Genomic DNA, 18,439 nt, shown 5'->3' on the forward strand with positions numbered 1-18,439 from the left:
TGTGTGTCTGTGTGTGTATATACGTGTGTGTGTGTCTGTGTGTGTATATATACGTGTGTGTGTGTGTGTGTATATATACGTGTGTGTGTATATACGTGTGTGTGTGTGTATATATACGTGTGTGTGTATATACGTGTGTGTGTCTGTGTGTATATACGTGTGTGTGTCTGTGTGTGTATATACGTGTGTGTGTGTATGTACGTGTGTGTGTGTCTGTGTGTATATACGTGTGTGTGTGTCTGTGTGTATATACGTGTGTGTGTGTGTGTCTGTGTGTATATACGTGTGTGTGTGTATATACGTGTGTGTGTGTGTCTGTGTGTGTATATACGTGTGTGTGTGTCTGTGTGTATATACGTGTGTGTGTGTCTGTGTGTATATACGTGTGTGTGTGTCTGTGTGTATATACGTGTGTGTGTGTGTCTGTGTGTATATACGTGTGTGTGTGTGTCTGTGTGTATATACGTGTGTGTGTGTCTCGGTGTATATACGTGTGTGTGTGTCTCGGTGTATATACGTGTGTGAGTGTGTGTGTGATTGTGGTGGTGTGTGTGGGGAGCGATATTGTAGCGGTTAGTGCTACGCTGCGCTATGAACCCGGCGACCCGGGTTCGATTCCCGCTCACGGCCAACACCGGTGACGATTATCTTAACCGGTCCCGGGCCTCCCTCTAGGTAGACTCAGCCTCAAATGAGTACCTGGTGCGGTGTGTAAACACCGCCACTGGGGGAGACAAAGGCGGCCGGGCGTGGTGCTGGCCACCCACCCCCTCGTGTGCCGTGCCGGCCTTCATAGGTGCTCGCTGCTCGCTAACGGCACTTGCCCCAACAGCCTGTCGAGGCTACACGGTTGATCTTTGCCTTTTGCTCGTGTGAGAGTCACAATTGGCGACGTTTACCGGGAAGCTCTCTTTGGCGTGCAAACTGTCGGGAGAGGTGAAGTCCCCTCCGGCAGTGGGGGCGGAGGAGGAGCGACACTCACGACAACGAGGAGCGGGTGGAACGGAGCGGGGATGGACAGGACGGGAGAGACACGGGCAGTGCATCGGGCAGTTATTGCAGGCGGTCAACCCCACGGCATCTGGGTGTGTCCCGTGACCCCCTGCACCTAGCCTGGCACGGCAGTCAACCCCTGGCACCTGTGTCTGTCCCGTGACCTCCTGCACCTAGCCTGGCACGGCAGTCAACCCATGGCACCAGCTGGGTCTGTCCCGTGACCTCCTGCACATAGCCTGGCACAACATTCAACCCATGGCACCTGGGTCTGTCCCGTGACCTGAACCTGGGTCTGTCCCGTGATCCCCTGCACCTAGCCTGGCACGGCAGTCAACCCCTGGCACCTGGGGCTGTCCCGTGACCTCCTGCACCTAGCCTGGCACAGCAGTCAATCCACGGGACCTGGATCTGTGGTGGCCACTTCACATGGTGGCCTCAAAAGTGCACCTAGCCTGGCACGAGCTCCGTGGTGACGTCCGCTTGCCTAAAAATAAACAACGTACGTCCTGTGGATTCCATGATAGAGTTTTTTTTGGGTTAGATCGCGTAAATCTATAAATGTGTCGTTAAACCCGCCACCACCCGACACAGCCAATTATCAAGGTTTTTCACGTAAACAGAACGTGCCAATTCGTTACTAGTACAGTACTAGTGTATAGTGCAGTGTATAGTGTAGTGTGTATTGTAGTGGTATGGTAGTGTATAGTGTAGTGTATCGTGTAGTGGTATAGTAGTGTATGGTGTAGTGTATAGTAGTGTAGTGGTATAGTAGTGTATAGTGTAGTGTATAGTAGTGTAGTGGTCTAGTAGTGTATGGTGTAGTGTATATTGTAGTGGTATAGTAGTGTACAGTGTAGTGCATAGTAGTGTAGTGGTATTGTAGTGTATAGTGTAGTGTATAGTAGTGTAGTGGTATCGTAGTGTATATTGTAGTGGTATAGTAGCGTATAGTGTAGTGTATATTGTAGTGGAATAGTAGTGTAGAGTGTAGTGGTATAGTAGTGTTGAGTGTAGTGTATATTGGTGTTTCGTGTAGTGTATAGTGTAGTGTACTAGTACAGCACGCCGGTGTGTGGGAGAGCAAATCCTCAACATTTACAATCCTGTGCACGACGTTTCGCCGGTAGTTACCACCAGCATCATCAGACAGGCGGCCAGATTTGCGTCGCGAATGCCCACGTGTTAAACATTCTCCGGATTATTCCGGATGGGCGTTAATTTAAAAGTCGCAGCAGGGGGGGGAGGGATTGTTCGTAATATCGAAATGCCTTCGTGGCAGGAGGGAGAATGGATCATCGCGTGAGCCACGGTTTATGGTGCCAGTTTGTCTACAAAACCCCGAAGGTGAACGGCTAACACACAGACAAACACACAGACAGACAAACACACAAACAGACAGATAGACAAACACACAGACAAACACACAAACAGACAGATAGACAAACACACAGACAAACACAAACATACAGACAAACACACAAACAGACAGATAGACAAACACACAGACAAACACACAAACAAACACACAAACACACAAACAGACAGATAGACAAACACACAGACAAACAAACAAACATACAGACAAACACACAAACAAACATACAGACAAACACACAAACAGACAGACAAACACACAGACAAACACAAACATACAGACAAATACACAGACAGATAGACAAACACACAGACAAACACACAAACAGACAAACACACAAACAGACAGATATACAAACATACAGACAAACACACAAACATACAAACAGCCAGACAGACAAACACACAAACAGACAAACACACAAACATACAGACAAACACACAAACAGACAAACACACAAACAGACAAACAGCCAGACAGACAAACACACAAACAGACAGACACTCAGACAGACAGACACACAAACAAACAAACACAAACAGACAGACAAACACACAAACAGACAAACAGCCAGACAGACAAACACACAAACAGACAGACACTCAGACAGACAGACACACAAACAAACAAACACAAAGAGACAGACAAACACACAAACAGCCAGACAGACAAACACACAAACAGACAGACAGACACACAGACAAACACACAAACAAACACACAAACAAACAGACAAACACACACAGACAGACAGACAGACACACAGACAGACAGTGACCGTTGTCTCAGTGGGAATGGAGACTCGCTGTCCCCCCGCTGTCCCCCCCGACTGTCCCCCGCACGAGTGGACTTGTAGAACGCCCCGCGGATTCCGCGATGTTCACCTCCCTCGCCTGGCGTGCGGGCGGGCGTGGGTTGCTGATGATCGATGATGATCGATAATGATCGACGATGATCGACGATGATCGACGATGATCGATGTCCACGTGATGTGAATCCACTTTGCTGCGCTATCATTGCGTGGCCAGTTGGCTTCTCGAGAAGCGATCTCTGAATCGCCCGGTGGGCCGGGCTGCGTGCAAACTCCCAGAGGGGCAGGCGGCGTCAGGGTCGGGGTCAAACCTCACGACGCCCTGCATACCCGGCGAGGGAGTTAACATCTGGGGGTCTCTAGTGAGAAAGAGAGTTGGGATTGTGAATGTACACAGGGAGGAGAGAGAGAGAGAGGGGGGGCGAGAGAGATTTGTGATTGTGAATGGACACAAGGAGGAGAGAGAGAGGGGGGGGGGGGGCGAGATTTGTGATTGTGAATGGACACAGAGAGGAGAGAGAGAGAGGGTGGGGCGAGAGAGATTTGTGATTGTGAATGGACACAGGGAGGAGAGAGAGAGAGTGGGGGGCGAGAGAGATTTGTGATTGTAAATGGACACAGGGAGGAGAGAGAGGAGAGTGGGTGAGAAGAATTTGTGATTGTGAATGGACACAAGGAGGAGAGAGAGAGGGGGGGCGAGAGAGATTTGTGATTGTGAATGGACACAGAGAGGAGACAGAGAGGGGGGGGGCGAGAGAGATTTGTGATTGTGAATGGACACAGGGAGGAGAGAGAGGAGAGTGGGCGAGAGAGATTTGTGATTGTGAATGAACACAGGGAGTAGAGAGAGGAGGGGGGGGGGGGCGAGAGAGATTTGTGATTGTGAATGGACACAGGGAGGAGAGAGAGAGGGGGGGGGGGCAAGAGAGATTTGTGATTGTAAATGGACACAGGGAGGAGAGAGAGAGGGGGGGCGAGAGAGATTCGTGATTGTGAATGGACACAGGGAGGAGAGAGAAAGGGGGGGGGGGGGCGAGAGAGATTCGTGATTGTGAATGGACACAAGGAGGAGAGAGAGGAGAGTGGGCGAGAGAGATTTGTGATTGTGAATGGACACAGGGAGGAGAGAGAAAGGGGGGGGGGGCGAGAGAGATTCGTGATTGTGAATGGACACAAGGAGGAGAGAGAGGAGAGTGGGCGAGAGAGATTTGTGATTGTGAATGGACACAAGGAGGAGAGAGAGAGGGGGGGCGAGAGAGATTTGTGATTGTGAATGGACACAAGGAGGAGAGAGAGAGGGGGGGCGAGAGAGATTTGTGATTGTAAATGGAGAGTGCGTATTATTAATATTTATTTTCTCAAGCGTGCATGAACCAACAACCATCGCGCGAACTCCGGCCATCCTCGCAGCGGCTATTGGCTAAACCGTCGGACAAAGACGGCGGCGGTCACCGCATCGCCGCGCGGCTCCCTCGGGTGCGCCTCTGCGGCCGTCTGGAACGCGCTCTTACACCTCGCCGACGTTACAAAGCCGCCGAGATCCGCGGTGCACTTTTAAATCATCATCTGGATTGACAAACTCATTTATTCAGAAACTTGCTTTTTGTGAGTTTACTGTGTCCTCACCCCCCCTCCCCGTTCCTCCGATTAGCCACGGTTGGCTAGGTACGGTGTGAAAGAAGTTCACCCTGCATACATTGGTCGCCCCTTCCCATACGAGGAAGCCACCGGGAGTTGTGATGCACTGGTTAAATCATCTCGATTGAAAATAATGTATCGACAACTGCCTGTTGTGTTTGTTGTGCTTACCCCCACCCCCTCCGCACCTCTGATTAGCCGCCTGTTGGCTACGTATGGTGTGAAAGAAGTTGACCGTACATGCACAGTACAGAGATGGAGCGATGGTATCAGCTCGTGGGCAGGGACTCGTTCTGAATACCACTTCCAAATGTTAATTGTTTGGTCACAAAAGCCAAAGATCCCCCATGTAGCCCCAACAGTGTGTTGGGGCAAGTGCTGTTAGCGAGTCGCACCAATTGCTACACGAGGGGGTAGGTGGGTGGGTGGTCAGCGTCACGCCCGGCCGCCTTTGTCTCCCCAGCGGCGATGTTTTTACTACACGCCGTACTAGGTACACACACGTACAAACTGCACTGCCCACGAAGCAGTGGCAATGCATCACGAGATGTGTTTCCCTCTCTCTCCCCCAACCTCCAGCCGATAAACCGCGCACTCAGATCGCCCATGAGCCCTCACTCACACACTCACTCACACACCCACTCATACACTCACTCACACACTCACTCATACACTCATTCACACACTCACACACTCACTCACACACTCACACACACACTCACACACACACTCACTCACACACCCACTCACACACCCACTGACACACACACTCACTCACACACTCATACACTCACACACTCACTCATACACTCACTCACACATTCACTCATACACTCACCCACTCACACACACACTCACACACACAATCACTCACTCACACACTCACTCATACACTCACTCACACACTCACTCACACACTCACACACTCACTTACACACTCACCCACTCACTCACTCACACACACACTCACTCACCCACTCACACACACAATCACTCACTCACACACTCACTCATACACTCACTCACACACTCACTCACACACTCACCCACTCACACACACACTCACACACACAATCACTCACTCACACACTCACTCACACACTCACTCACACACACAATCACTCACTCACACACTCACACACCCACTCACACACACACTCACACACACAATCACTCACTCACACACTCACTCACACACTCAATCATACACTCACTCACACACTCACACACTCACTCACTCATACACTCACTCACTCACACACTCACTCACACAATCACTCACTCACACAATCACTCACTCACACTCACTCACTCACACACTCACACACACAATCACTCACACACTCACTCACACACCCACTCACACACACACTGACACACACACTCACTCATACACTCACACACTCACTCACACACTCATACACTCACTCACTCACACACTCACTCATACACTCACTCACTCATACACTCACTCACACAATCACTCACACACTCACTCACACACACTCACTCACTCACCCACTCACACACACAATCACTCACTCACACACTCACTCATACACTCACTCACACACTCACTCACACACTCACTCACTCACACACTCACACACCCACTGACACACACACCCACTCATACACTCACTCACTCACACACTCATACACTCACTCACACACTCATACACTCACTCACTCACACACTCACTCACACAATCACTCACTCACTCACACTCACTCACACACACACTCACACACACAATCACTCACTCACTCACACACCCACTCACTCATACACTCACTCACACTCACTCACACACTCACTCACTCACACACTCACTCACACACTCACTCATACACTCACTCACTCACACACTCACCCACACAATCACTCACACCCTCACTCACACACTCATACACTCACTCACACACTCACTCATACACTCACTCACACACACTCACTCATACACTCACTCACTCACACACTCACTCACACACTCACTCACACACTCACACACTCACTCACACACTCACACACTCACTCACACCACACTCACTTACACACTACACACACACTCACACACACTCACTCACACACTCACTCATACACTCACTCACACACACTCACACACACTCACTCACACACACACTCACACACTCACACACACTCACACACTCACTCACACACTCACTCATTCACTCACTCACACACTCACTCACACACTCACTCACTCACACACTCACACACCCACTGACACACACACCCACTCATACACTCACTCACTCACACACTCATACACTCACTCACACACTCATACACTCACTCACTCACACACTCACTCACACAATCACTCACTCACTCACACTCACTCACACACACACTCACACACACAATCACTCACTCACTCACACACCCACTCACTCATACACTCACTCACACTCACTCACACACTCACTCACTCACACACTCACTCACACACTCACTCATACACTCACTCACTCACACACTCACCCACACAATCACTCACACCCTCACTCACACACTCATACACTCACTCACACACTCACTCATACACTCACTCACACACACTCACTCATACACTCACTCACTCACACACTCACTCACACACTCACTCACACACTCACACACTCACTCACACACTCACACACTCACTCACACCACACTCACTTACACACTACACACACACTCACACACACTCACTCACACACTCACTCATACACTCACTCACACACACTCACACACACTCACTCACACACACACTCACACACTCACACACACTCACACACTCACTCACACACTCACTCATTCACTCACTCACACACTCACACACTCACTCACTCACACACTCACACACTCACTCACACACTCACACACACACACACTCACTCACACACTCACTCATTCACTCACACACTCACTCATACACTCACACACTCACTCATACACTCACTCACTCACACACTCATACACTCACACACACCCACTCACTCATACACTCACTCACACACTCACTCACACACTCACTCATACACTCACTCACACAATCACTCATACACTCACTCATACACTTACTCACACACTCACTCACACAATCACTCACACACTCACTCACTTACTCATACACTCACACACTCATTCACACACTCATACACTCTCACTCACACACTCACACAATCACTCACTCACACACTCACTCACACACTCATACACTCACACACTCATTCACACACTCATACACCCACACACTCATACACCCACACACTCATACACTCACACACTCATTCACACACTCATACACACACTCATACACTCACTCACACACACACTCACTCACACTCTCAGACCAGGCGCATCTACCTCGCTCGCTCTCTCCACCCCCAAACTCACTCTCTCCATCCCTCGGTTCATCGCTTGCTCCCTCCCATCTCACCCCTCCCTCCCATCTCTCCATCCCTCACCCCTCCACCCGTCCCTCATTCACTCTCTCCGCCCTCCCTCTCTCTCCCTGCCTGCCTCTCCCCTCCCTCTCATGTACCCTCCCTCCCTCCCCGCATATCCGGGCCCTCAGTTGCACACCGGACTTGCTGCTGAAGGTGGCTGCGCGCACGTGGTGGGAAAGCGAAGGGCGCGAGACGCGGGATCGTCCTGCCGACAGTGAGGAAGGGTGAGTGAGCGGGAGGGTGGGTGAGCGAGTGGGAGAGTGGGTGAGAGAGTGAGTGGGAGGGTGAGCGAGTGAATGGGAGGGTGAGCGAGTGAGTGGGAGGGTGGGAGAGTGAGTGGGAGGGTGGGAGAGTGAGTGGGAGGGTGGGAGAGTGAGGGTGAGTGAGTGGGAGGATGAGCGAGTGAGTGAGAGGGTGAGTGAGTGAGTGGGTGAGCGAGTGAATGGGAGGGTGAGCGAGTGAGTGGGAGGGTGAGCGAGTGAGTGGGAGGGGAGAGAGTGAGTGGGAGGGGAGAGAGTGAGTGGGAGGGTGAGCGAGTGAGTGGGAGGGTGAGCGAGTGAGTGGGAGGGGAGAGAGTGAGTGGGAGGGTGAGCGAGTGAGTGGGAGGGTGAGCGAGTGAGTGGGAGGGTGAGCGAGTGAGTGGGAGGGTGAGCGAGTGAGTGGGAGGGTGAGCGAGTGAGTGGGAGGGTGAGCGAGTGAGTGGGAGGGTGAGCGAGTGAGTGGGAGGGTGAGAGAGTGAGTGGGAGGGTGAGAGGGGAGGGTGGGTGAGAGAGTGAGTGGGAGGGTGGGAGAGTGAGTGGGAGGGGAGAGGGTGAGTGGGAGGGTGAGCGAGTGAGTGGGAGGGGAGAGAGTGAGTGGGAGGGTGAGCGAGTGAGTGGGAGGGTGAGCGAGTGAGTGGGAGGGTGAGAGAGTGAGTGGGAGGGTGAGCGAGTGAGCGGGAGGGTAAGAGAGTGAGTGGGAGGGTGAGCGAGTGAGTGGGAGGGTGGGTGAGCGAGTGAGTGGGAGGGTGAGCGAGTGCGTGAGTGGGAGGGTGAGCGAGTGAGTGGGAGGGTGAGAGAGTGAGTGAGCGAGAGACAGGGTGAGTGAGCGGTTGAGTGAGTGGGTGAGTGAATGAGTCGGTGGGTGAGTGAGTGAGTGAGCGAGAGGGTGAGAGTGTGAGCGGGTGAGTGAGTGGGAGGGTGAGCGTGGGAGGATGAGTGAGTGGGAGGGTGAGTGAGCGGGTGAGTGAGTGAGCGAGAGACAGGATGAGTGAGCGGTTCAGTGAGTCAGTCGGTGGGTGGGTAGGTGAGTGAGTGAGCGAGGGGGTGAGAGGGTGAGTGAGTGAGCGAGAGACAGGATGAGTGAGCAGTTGAGTGAGTCAGTCGGTGGGTGGGTGAGTGAGTGAGCGAGAGACAGGATGAGTGAGCGGTTGAGTGAGTCAGTCGGTGGGTGGGTGAGTGAGCGAGAGACAGGATGAGTGAGCGGTTGAGTGAGTCAGTCGGTGGGTAGGTGAGTGAGAGTGGGAGGGTGAGAGAGTGGGAGGATGAGTGGGCAGGTGAGTGAGTGAGCGAGAGACAGGTTGCGTGAGTGAGTGATTGAGTCGGTGTGTGGGTGAGTGAGTGAGTGTGGGTTTACCTTCACACCGCAATGTGCCAGCGACGTCCTCCATTGTAACGTTTTGCTGTGAGCGTGTATTGTGTACGAGTTAGTGTATTGTGCATGAGTGAGTGTGTATTGTGTGTGAGTGAGTGTGTATTGTGTATGAGTGAGTGAGTGTGTATTGTGTATGAGTGAGTGTGTATTGTGTATGAGTGAGTGAGTGTGTATTGTGTGTCGTGCCGCAGTGCTGTAAGTGATGCTTTATAAGATTACTCGATCTGTTGGGGTTTTGTTGTGTGTATTGCTCAGTCGCTACGAATAGCGGAGTCAAATTATTTTGACGCCTCGTCACAAAACCGGGTCACCGCAAACACACGGTAGCGAGATGTTAACTACCTCGCCTGGTGTACAGGAGGTCGTGGGTTCAATCCTGGCCCTGTCGCCTGCTGTATGCTTAGAGTCTGCGTGTCTCCCTCTCTCGTCACAATGGCTAGGAGATGTTAACTCCCTCGCCCGGTATACAGGAGGTCGTGGGTTCGATATCGACTGATGCCTGCTGCTGTATATTTGGAGTTTGCGTGTCTCTATTTCATCATCATCATCATCATCACGGTGGCTATGAGATGTTAACTACCTCGCCCGGTATACAGGAGGTCGTGGGTTCGATATCGACTGATGCCTGCTGCTGTATATTTGGAGTCTGCGTGTCTCTCTCTCATCATCATCATCATCACGGTGGCTATGAGATGTTGACTACCTCGCCCGGTATACAGGAGGTCGTGGGTTCGATATCGACTGATGCCTGCTGCTGTATATTTGGAGTTTGCGTGTCTCTATTTCATCATCATCATCATCACGAGTGCTAGGAGATGTTAACTACCTCGCCCGGTATACAGGAGGTCGTGGGTTCGATATCGACTGATGCCTGCTGCTGTATATTTGGAGTTTGCCTGTCTCTATTTCATCATCATCATCATCATCACGAGTGCTAGGAGATGTTAACTACCTCGCCTGGTGTGCAGGAGGTTGTGGGTTCGATCTCGCCTCTGACAGCGCCTGCTGAATGTTCGGAGTTGGCGTTGTTTTCACTCTCCCCGGCGGCGGTCGCGTGGATTTCTCTCCGTGCTCTTCCCGAATGCGAACAGAGGCAGTCAATGAAGCGAACTGCAGGATGATGACGATGACGATGACGTTGATGACGACGATGACGACGACGATGACGACGTTGACGATGACGATGACGGTGACGACGATGACGACGACAATGATGACGATGACGTTCACCATGACCCCAACGCAAGCGGGCCTTTCTGTCGCAACGTTGCCATCGACGACGACGACGACGAGTGACGGCGACGTCATCGCGGCGCTCGTGCCAGGCTGGGTGCACCTCCTCCTCCTCGCTGCTGGCAGGAGGAGGAGGAGGTGCCACGTGACGGTCCCCAGGTGGAAGCCGCCTAGGGCTCGACCGACCGAGACGACCGGCAGAGTCGCCAACCGTGCTGGCCCACTGCGCAAAATGTCCACGCTTTCGTCCGCCCCGGCGCTGCACTCCTTGTGAGCGAGCGTCAGCTCCTACGGCAACTCCACTCTTTGTGAGCGTCAGCTCCTACGGCAACTCCACACTTTGCGAGCGAGCGTCAGCTCCTCCGGCAACTCCACACTTTGTGAGCGTCAGCTCCTCCGGCAACTCCACACTTTGTGAGCGAGCGTCAGCGCCTCTGGCAACTCCACTCTTTGCGAGCGAGCGTCAGCTCCTACGGCAACTCCACTCTTTGTGAGCGAGCGTCAGCTCCTACGGCAACTCCACTCTTTGTGAGCGTCAGCTCCTACGGCAACTCCACTCTTTGTGAGCGTCAGCTCCTACGGCAACTCCACTCCTTGTGAGCGTCAGCTCCTACGGCAACTCCACTCCTTGCGAGTGTCAGCTCCTATGGCAACTCCACTCTTTGTGAGCGAGCATCAGCTCCTACGGCAACTCCACTCCTTGCGAGCGAGCGTCAGCTCCTATGGCAACTCCACTCTTTGTGAGCGAGCGTCAGCTCCTACGGCAACTCCACTCTTTGTGAGCGAGCGTCAGCTCCTACGGCAACTCCACTCTTTGTGAGCGTCAGCTCCTACGGCAACTCCACTCCTTGTGAGCGTCAGCTCCTACGGCAACTCCACACTTTGCGAGCGAGCGTCAGCTCCTCCGGCAACTCCACACTTTGTGAGCGTCAGCTCCTCCGGCAACTCCACACTTTGTGAGCGAGCGTCAGCGCCTCTGGCAACTCCACTCTTTGCGAGCGAGCGTCAGCTCCTACGGCAACTCCACTCTTTGTGAGCGAGCGTCAGCTCCTACGGCAACTCCACTCTTTGTGAGCGTCAGCTCCTACGGCAACTCCACTCTTTGTGAGCGTCAGCTCCTACGGCAACTCCACTCCTTGTGAGCGTCAGCTCCTACGGCAACTCCACTCCTTGCGAGTGTCAGCTCCTATGGCAACTCCACTCTTTGTGAGCGAGCATCAGCTCCTACGGCAACTCCACTCCTTGCGAGCGAGCGTCAGCTCCTATGGCAACTCCACTCTTTGTGAGCGAGCGTCAGCTCCTACGGCAACTCCACTCTTTGTGAGCGAGCGTCAGCTCCTACGGCAACTCCACTCTTTGTGAGCGTCAGCTCCTACGGCAACTCCACTCCTTGTGAGCGTCAGCTCCTACGGCAACTCCACTCCTTGTGAGCGTCAGCTCCTACGGCAACTCCACTCCTTGTGAGCGAGCGTCAGCTCCTACGGCAACTCAACTCTTTGTGAGCGTCAGCTCCTACGGCAACTCCACTCCTTGTGAGCGTCAGCTCCTACGGCAACTCAACTCCTTGCGAGTGTCAGCGCCTACGGCAACTCCACTCTTTGTGAGCGAGCGGCAGCTCCTACGGCAACTCCACTCCTTGCGAGTGTCAGCTCCTCCGACAACTCCACTCTTTGTGAGCGTCAGCTCCTACGGCAACTCCACTCCTTGTGAGCGTCAGCTCCTACGGCAACTCCACTCCTTGTGAGCGAGCGTCAGCTCCTACGGCAACTCAACTCCTTGCGAGTGTCAGCTCCTCCGGCAACTCCACTCTTTGTGAGCGAGCGTCAGCTCCTCCGGCAACTCCACTCTTTGTGAGCGAGCGGCAGCTCCTACGGCAACTCCACTCCTTGCGAGTGTCAGCGCCTACGGCAACTCCACTCTTTGTGAGTGTCAGCTCCTCCGACAACTCCACTCTTTGTGAGCGAGCGTCAGCACCTACGGCAACTCAACTCCTTGCGAGTGTCAGCTCCTCCGGCAACTCCACTCTTTGTGAGCGAGTGTCAGCTCCTACGGCAACTCAACTCCTTGCGAGTGTCAGCGCCTACGGCAACTCCACTCTTTGTGAGCGAGCGTCAGCTCCTCCGACAACTCCACTCTTTGCGAGCGAGCGTCAGCGCCTACGGCAACTCCACTCTTTGCGAGCGTCAGCTCCTACGGCAACTCCACTCCTTGCGAGTGTCAGCTCCTACGGCAACTCCACTCTTTGCGAGCGAGCGTCAGCACCTACGGCAACTCCACTCTTTGTGAGCGAGCGTCAGCTCCTCCGGCAACTCCACTCTTTGCGAGTGTCAGCGTCTCCGGCATCTCCACTCCTTGCGAGTGTCAGCTCCTACGGCAACTCCACTCTTTGTGAGCGAGCGTCAGCTCCTCCGGCAACTCCACTCTTTGTGAGCGAGCGTCAGCTCCTCCGACAACTCCACTCTTTGTGAGCGAGCGTCAGCTCCTACGGCAACTCCACTCTTTGCGAGTGTCAGCTCCTACGGCAACTCCACTCTTTGTGAGCGAGCGTTAGCTCCTCCGGCAACTCCACTCTTTGTGAGCGAGCGGCAGCTCCTCCGGCAACTCCACTCTTTGTGAGCGAGCGTCAGCTCCTCCGGCAACTCCACTACAACATATGCGTAGGTAAACGCAGGCAAATGTTGTGGGTACCTGGAATTGAGTGTAGCGCTCTCAGGCTGTGAGGTGTTCGTAATTGCCGTGTCAGAGCTACTGAGCCAGCACCGTTGAAGTCCTGGGTTCGATGCCTGTGGCTGGGTGTGTCTCTCTCAGTGGGGGGGGGGGGGGGAGGGGGTCATGATGGCCGTGTCAGAGCTACTGAGCCAGCACCGTTGAAGTCCTGGGTTCGATGCCTGTGGCTGGGTGTGTCTCTCTCAGCGGGGGGGGGGGGGGGGGGAGGGGGTCATGATGGCCGTGTCAGAGCTACTGAGCCAGCGCAACTGAGAATCCTGGGTTCGATGCCTGTGGCTGGGTGTGTCTCTCTCAGTGGGGGGGGGGAGGGGGTCATGATGGCCGTGTCAGAGCTACTGAGCCAGCGCAACTGAGAATCCTGGGTTCGATGCCTGTGGCTGGGTGTGTCTCTCTCAGTGGGGGGGGGGGGGAGGGGGTCATGATGGCCGTGTCAGAGCTACTGAGCCAGCACCGTTGAAGTCCTGGGTTCGATGCCTGTGGCTGGGTGTGTCTCTCTCAGCGGGGGGGGGAGGGGGAGGGGGTCATGATGGCCGTGTCAGAGCTACTGAGCCAGCGCAACTGAGAATCCTGGGTTCGATGCCTGGGACTGGGCGTTTCTCATCCCGTGACATCAGTCATGGGTCCAAAGTTTGCCAAATTTGCAAAAAAAATGACGCCGCAAATGACTCGATTGGGATCAAGCAGCAGCAGCAGCAGGAGCAGGAGCAGCAGCAGCAGCAGCAGGAGCAGCAGCAGCAGCAGCAGGAGCAGCAGCAGGAGCAGCAGCAGCAGGAGCAGCAGCAGGAGCAGCAGGAGCAGCAGCAGGAGCAGCAGCAGCAGGAGCAGCAGCAGCAGGAGCAGCAGCAGCAGGAGCAGCAGCAGCAGCAGGAGCAGCAGCAGCAGGAGCAGCAGGAGCAGGAGCAGCAGCAGCAGGAGCAGCAGCAGCAGCAGCAGCAGCAGGAGCAGCAGGAGCAGCAGCAGCAGTAGGAGCAGCAGCAGCAGCAGGAGCAGCAGCAGCAGCAGCAGCAGCAGGAGCAGCAGGAGCAGCAGCAGCAGTAGGAGCAGCAGCAGCAGCAGGAGCAGCAGCAGCAGCAGCAGCAGCAGGAGCAGCAGCAGCAGGAGCAGCAGGAGCAGGAGCAGCAGCAGCAGGAGCAGCAGCAGCAGGAGCAGCAGCAGTAGGAGCAGCAGGAGCAGCAGGAGCAGCAGCAGGAGCTTCGCCTTGCAGTGAAACTACCGCGGGCTGCTTCTCGTGAGAAACAGCGGCGGCAGCGGCAGCGGCGGCGGTGGCAGCGCCTTCCTGCGGGGTGACGATCGCCTTGTGCCACACGGGGACAGCTGCCACTTGGGGTGCCCCATAGGCTAGACCACACAGCAGCGGCGGCATCTTCCTTCGCGACGACGACGATGATAACGATGACGATAACGATGATGACGATGGTGACGACGATGACGACGATAACGATGACAACGACGATGATAACGATGACGACGATGATGACGACGATGATGATGATGACGATGATGATGATGATGACGACGATGATGATGATGATGGTGGTAGTGGTCTTCTTGCGCTGCGGGGAAACTCGTGCACGCGAACAGCGACGGAACTGAATGGCAGAGAGAGAGAGAGATAGAGAGAGATGGAGATGGAGATAGATGGAGATGGAGAGCAAGCTGGAGGGAGATCGAGAGAGAGATCGAGAGAGATGGAGAGAGAGATGGAGTGAGAGAGAGATGGAGTGAGAGAGAGATGGAGTGAGAGATATGGATGGAGAGAGAGAGATGGAGAAAGAGAGAGAGATGGAGAGAGAGATGGGGAGAGAGAGAGAGATGGGGAGAGAGAGAGATGGAGAGAGAGAGATAGATGGAGAGAGAGAGAGATGGAGTGAGAGAGAGATGGAGAGAGAGAGAGATGGAGAGAGAGAGAGAGAGATGGAGAGAGAGAGAGAGAAAGAGATGGAGTGAGAGCAAGCTGGAGAGAGAGAGATGGAGAAAGAGAGATATGGAGTGAGAGAGAGAGATATAGGCATGGCGAGGCCGGCCTCCTCTTTGCCAAGACGCTGCACTAAGAATAGACCCTCGTGGCCCTGGCCTGCCAACGGCGTGGGCCGAAGGAGCCCGGCCAGCACAGCGTGGGGGGGGGGGCCCACGTGACGCACACGTGACGCACACACGAAGGCCAGGGTCAGAATTCTGTAGCGATAGGGAGGGGATGAATGGATGAGCCAGACTCACTGTACCCAGACTTCACACGCCACGCTGTCGGGGGAGGGTGATGCAGATGACGGTACTGGTGGTGGTGGTGAATAATGGTGGTAATGGTGGTGGTGGTGGTCTCGGTGATTAATACTGATGATGATGATCCATAAGAGGTTCTCTTGGGTTCGATCGCGTACATATATCAACGTGTCCTTAAACCCGCCAGCAGCCGACATCAGCAAGGTTTGCCACGTCAACGGAACGTGCCAATGCGTTGCTAGTCCAGTCACACACACACACACACCGGTGTGTTGGAGAGCACAGCCACAGCGTTCTGTTTACCCGACAAACGTTACCGTTGGCTCTGTGCCGGGTGGTGGCGGGTTTCACGACACATTTATATTTGTGCGATTTCTTGTGGATGGTATTGGTCGCGAAAGCTGGCTACGTGTCAAACTGATGATGATGATGGTGGTGGCGGCGGTGTTCATGTGGTGGTGGTGGTTGTGGTCTTCATGTGGTGGTGGTGGTCTTCATGTGATGGTGGTGGTGGTGGTTGTTTTCATGTGGTGGTGGTGGTGGTCTTCACGTGGTGGTGGTGGTGGTCTTCATGTGATGGTGGTGGTGGTGTTCACGTGGTGGTAGTGGTGGTAGTAGTGGTGGTGGTGGTAGTTTTCACGTGGTGGTGGTGGTGTTCACGTGGTGGTGGTGGTGTTCACGTGGTGATGGTGGTGGTGGTGGTAGTTTTCATGTGGTGGTGGTGGTGTTCACGTGGTGGTGGTCTTCACGTGGGCAATGGGAGTGCGGCGCTTAGCGCTGCTGCGCCCGGAGCCCCGCGGCCCAAGTTTGATTCCCGCGTCAGGGCCACCAACGGCACAGTGAGCCGCCTGGTGCGGTGTGCAAAACGTCGCCACTGGGGAGACAAAGGCGGCCGGGGCGGGCGCGGTGCTCGAAACACTCGGGCCGGGAAGCCTCATCGGCGGCGATGGTGGCGCTGCTACTCGCTCACGGCACTTGCCCCGACAGCCTAGGAAAGGCTATACGGGCGTGGGAGGCGGGGGGCAGGAGTATCTTTGTCTTTATATTTAATAACTCCAAGCAGCGGTCGGAGTGTGGAAACTTATCCGGACTTATCCCGACTTATCCCGACCTCTGCAAGTGCTCGCATAGGGCACTGCCGAAGAGCATGCGTTTCTCTGCGCGTACGCATTGATGTACAGATATAGACGCAGTGCGGGCACAAACTATTTGCAATTTACCCAACTATATGATTTTACAATTTGTGTACCAGGTGAGGCCCACTGAACTGTGCGGTTCCTTCGTTCCAGAAGCGACCTGGCCACGAGCGATAGTTTCAACGGAGTGGCTGATGTCATCGTCATCATCACGTGGACATTCATAGCGTCGAACCCATAGAGACCCGTACTCACAGAGACCCATAGAGACCCGTACTCACAGAGACCCATACTCAGAGACCCATAGACCCACAGAGACCCATAGACCCACATAGACCCATAGACCCACAAAGACCCATAGACCCACAGAGACCCATAGAGACCCATACTCACAGAGACCCACAGAGACCCATAGACCCACAGAGACCCATAGACCCACAGAGACCCATAGACCCACAGAGACCCATAGAGACCCGTACTCACAGAGACCCATAGAGACCCATAGAGACCCATACTCACAGATACCCATAGACCCACAGAGACTCATAGACCCAGAGACCCATACTCACAGAGACCCATACTCAGAGACTCATAGACCCACAGAGACCCATAGAGACACATACTCACAGAGACCCATAGAGACCCGTACTCACAGAGACCCATACTCAGAGACCCATAGACCCACATAAGTTGTGTTAAGGCGTTCAAACACCAATTGGACAACACCTTTTGCGAGGAAATCCAATTTGCATTAACCACACACAGTGTACCGTGCTTGTGTTGAACATGCAAACACACGTGGCACTGATAATAATGTATGGGCATTGAAACTGATCGGCCTCCATCAGAGGCACACTTCTTGATGGCCCAGCCTCACCACCAGTGTCAGACCCGGAGAACGACGGCAAAAAGTGACCAGAACCAGGACAATGCCACACGTGTCGGAGCGTTCAAAGCTCGCGGTGAGCAGCAGCTGTATCCCGGGATGCATTTTTGGCAGTATGAAAGTATGAATAACAATAATAATAATAGGTGTTTTACCACCTTTCTGGCAATAATAAAACAGTTGGTGTGTTAGGAAGTTCAGACACCAAATGGATAACTCCAAATATACAGCAGCAGCAGGCGTCAGGGTCGGGATCTAACCCACGACCTCCTGCACACCAGGCGAGGTAGTTAACATCTCCTAGCCACCGTGATGATGATGAGAGAGAC

General features: G+C 53.9%; 1 protein-coding gene across 9 annotated transcripts in view; it reads left to right on the forward strand.

Moving 5' to 3' along the window:
- The window catches only part of LOC116956244 (long-chain-fatty-acid--CoA ligase 4-like), a 98,987-nt gene that overhangs the window by 47,639 nt on the left and 32,909 nt on the right, over nucleotides 1-18,439 (forward strand). For 8 of the 9 annotated variants that reach the window (XM_076054125.1, XM_076054124.1, XM_076054123.1 and 5 more), the window contains one exon: nucleotides 8,405-8,500. The exons of the other annotated variant lie outside the window; for it this stretch is intronic. The gene's annotated coding sequence lies outside the window, so the exon portion shown is untranslated. The remainder of the gene's footprint in view (nucleotides 1-8,404; nucleotides 8,501-18,439) is intronic. 9 annotated transcript variants of the gene reach the window in all.

This window comes from Petromyzon marinus, chromosome 64 (genome assembly GCF_048934315.1).
Source record: "Petromyzon marinus isolate PM22_M1 ecotype Great Lakes invasive population chromosome 64, UKy_Petmar_22M1.pri1.0, whole genome shotgun sequence".
NCBI classification, from domain to species: Eukaryota; Metazoa; Chordata; class Hyperoartia; order Petromyzontiformes; family Petromyzontidae; genus Petromyzon; species Petromyzon marinus.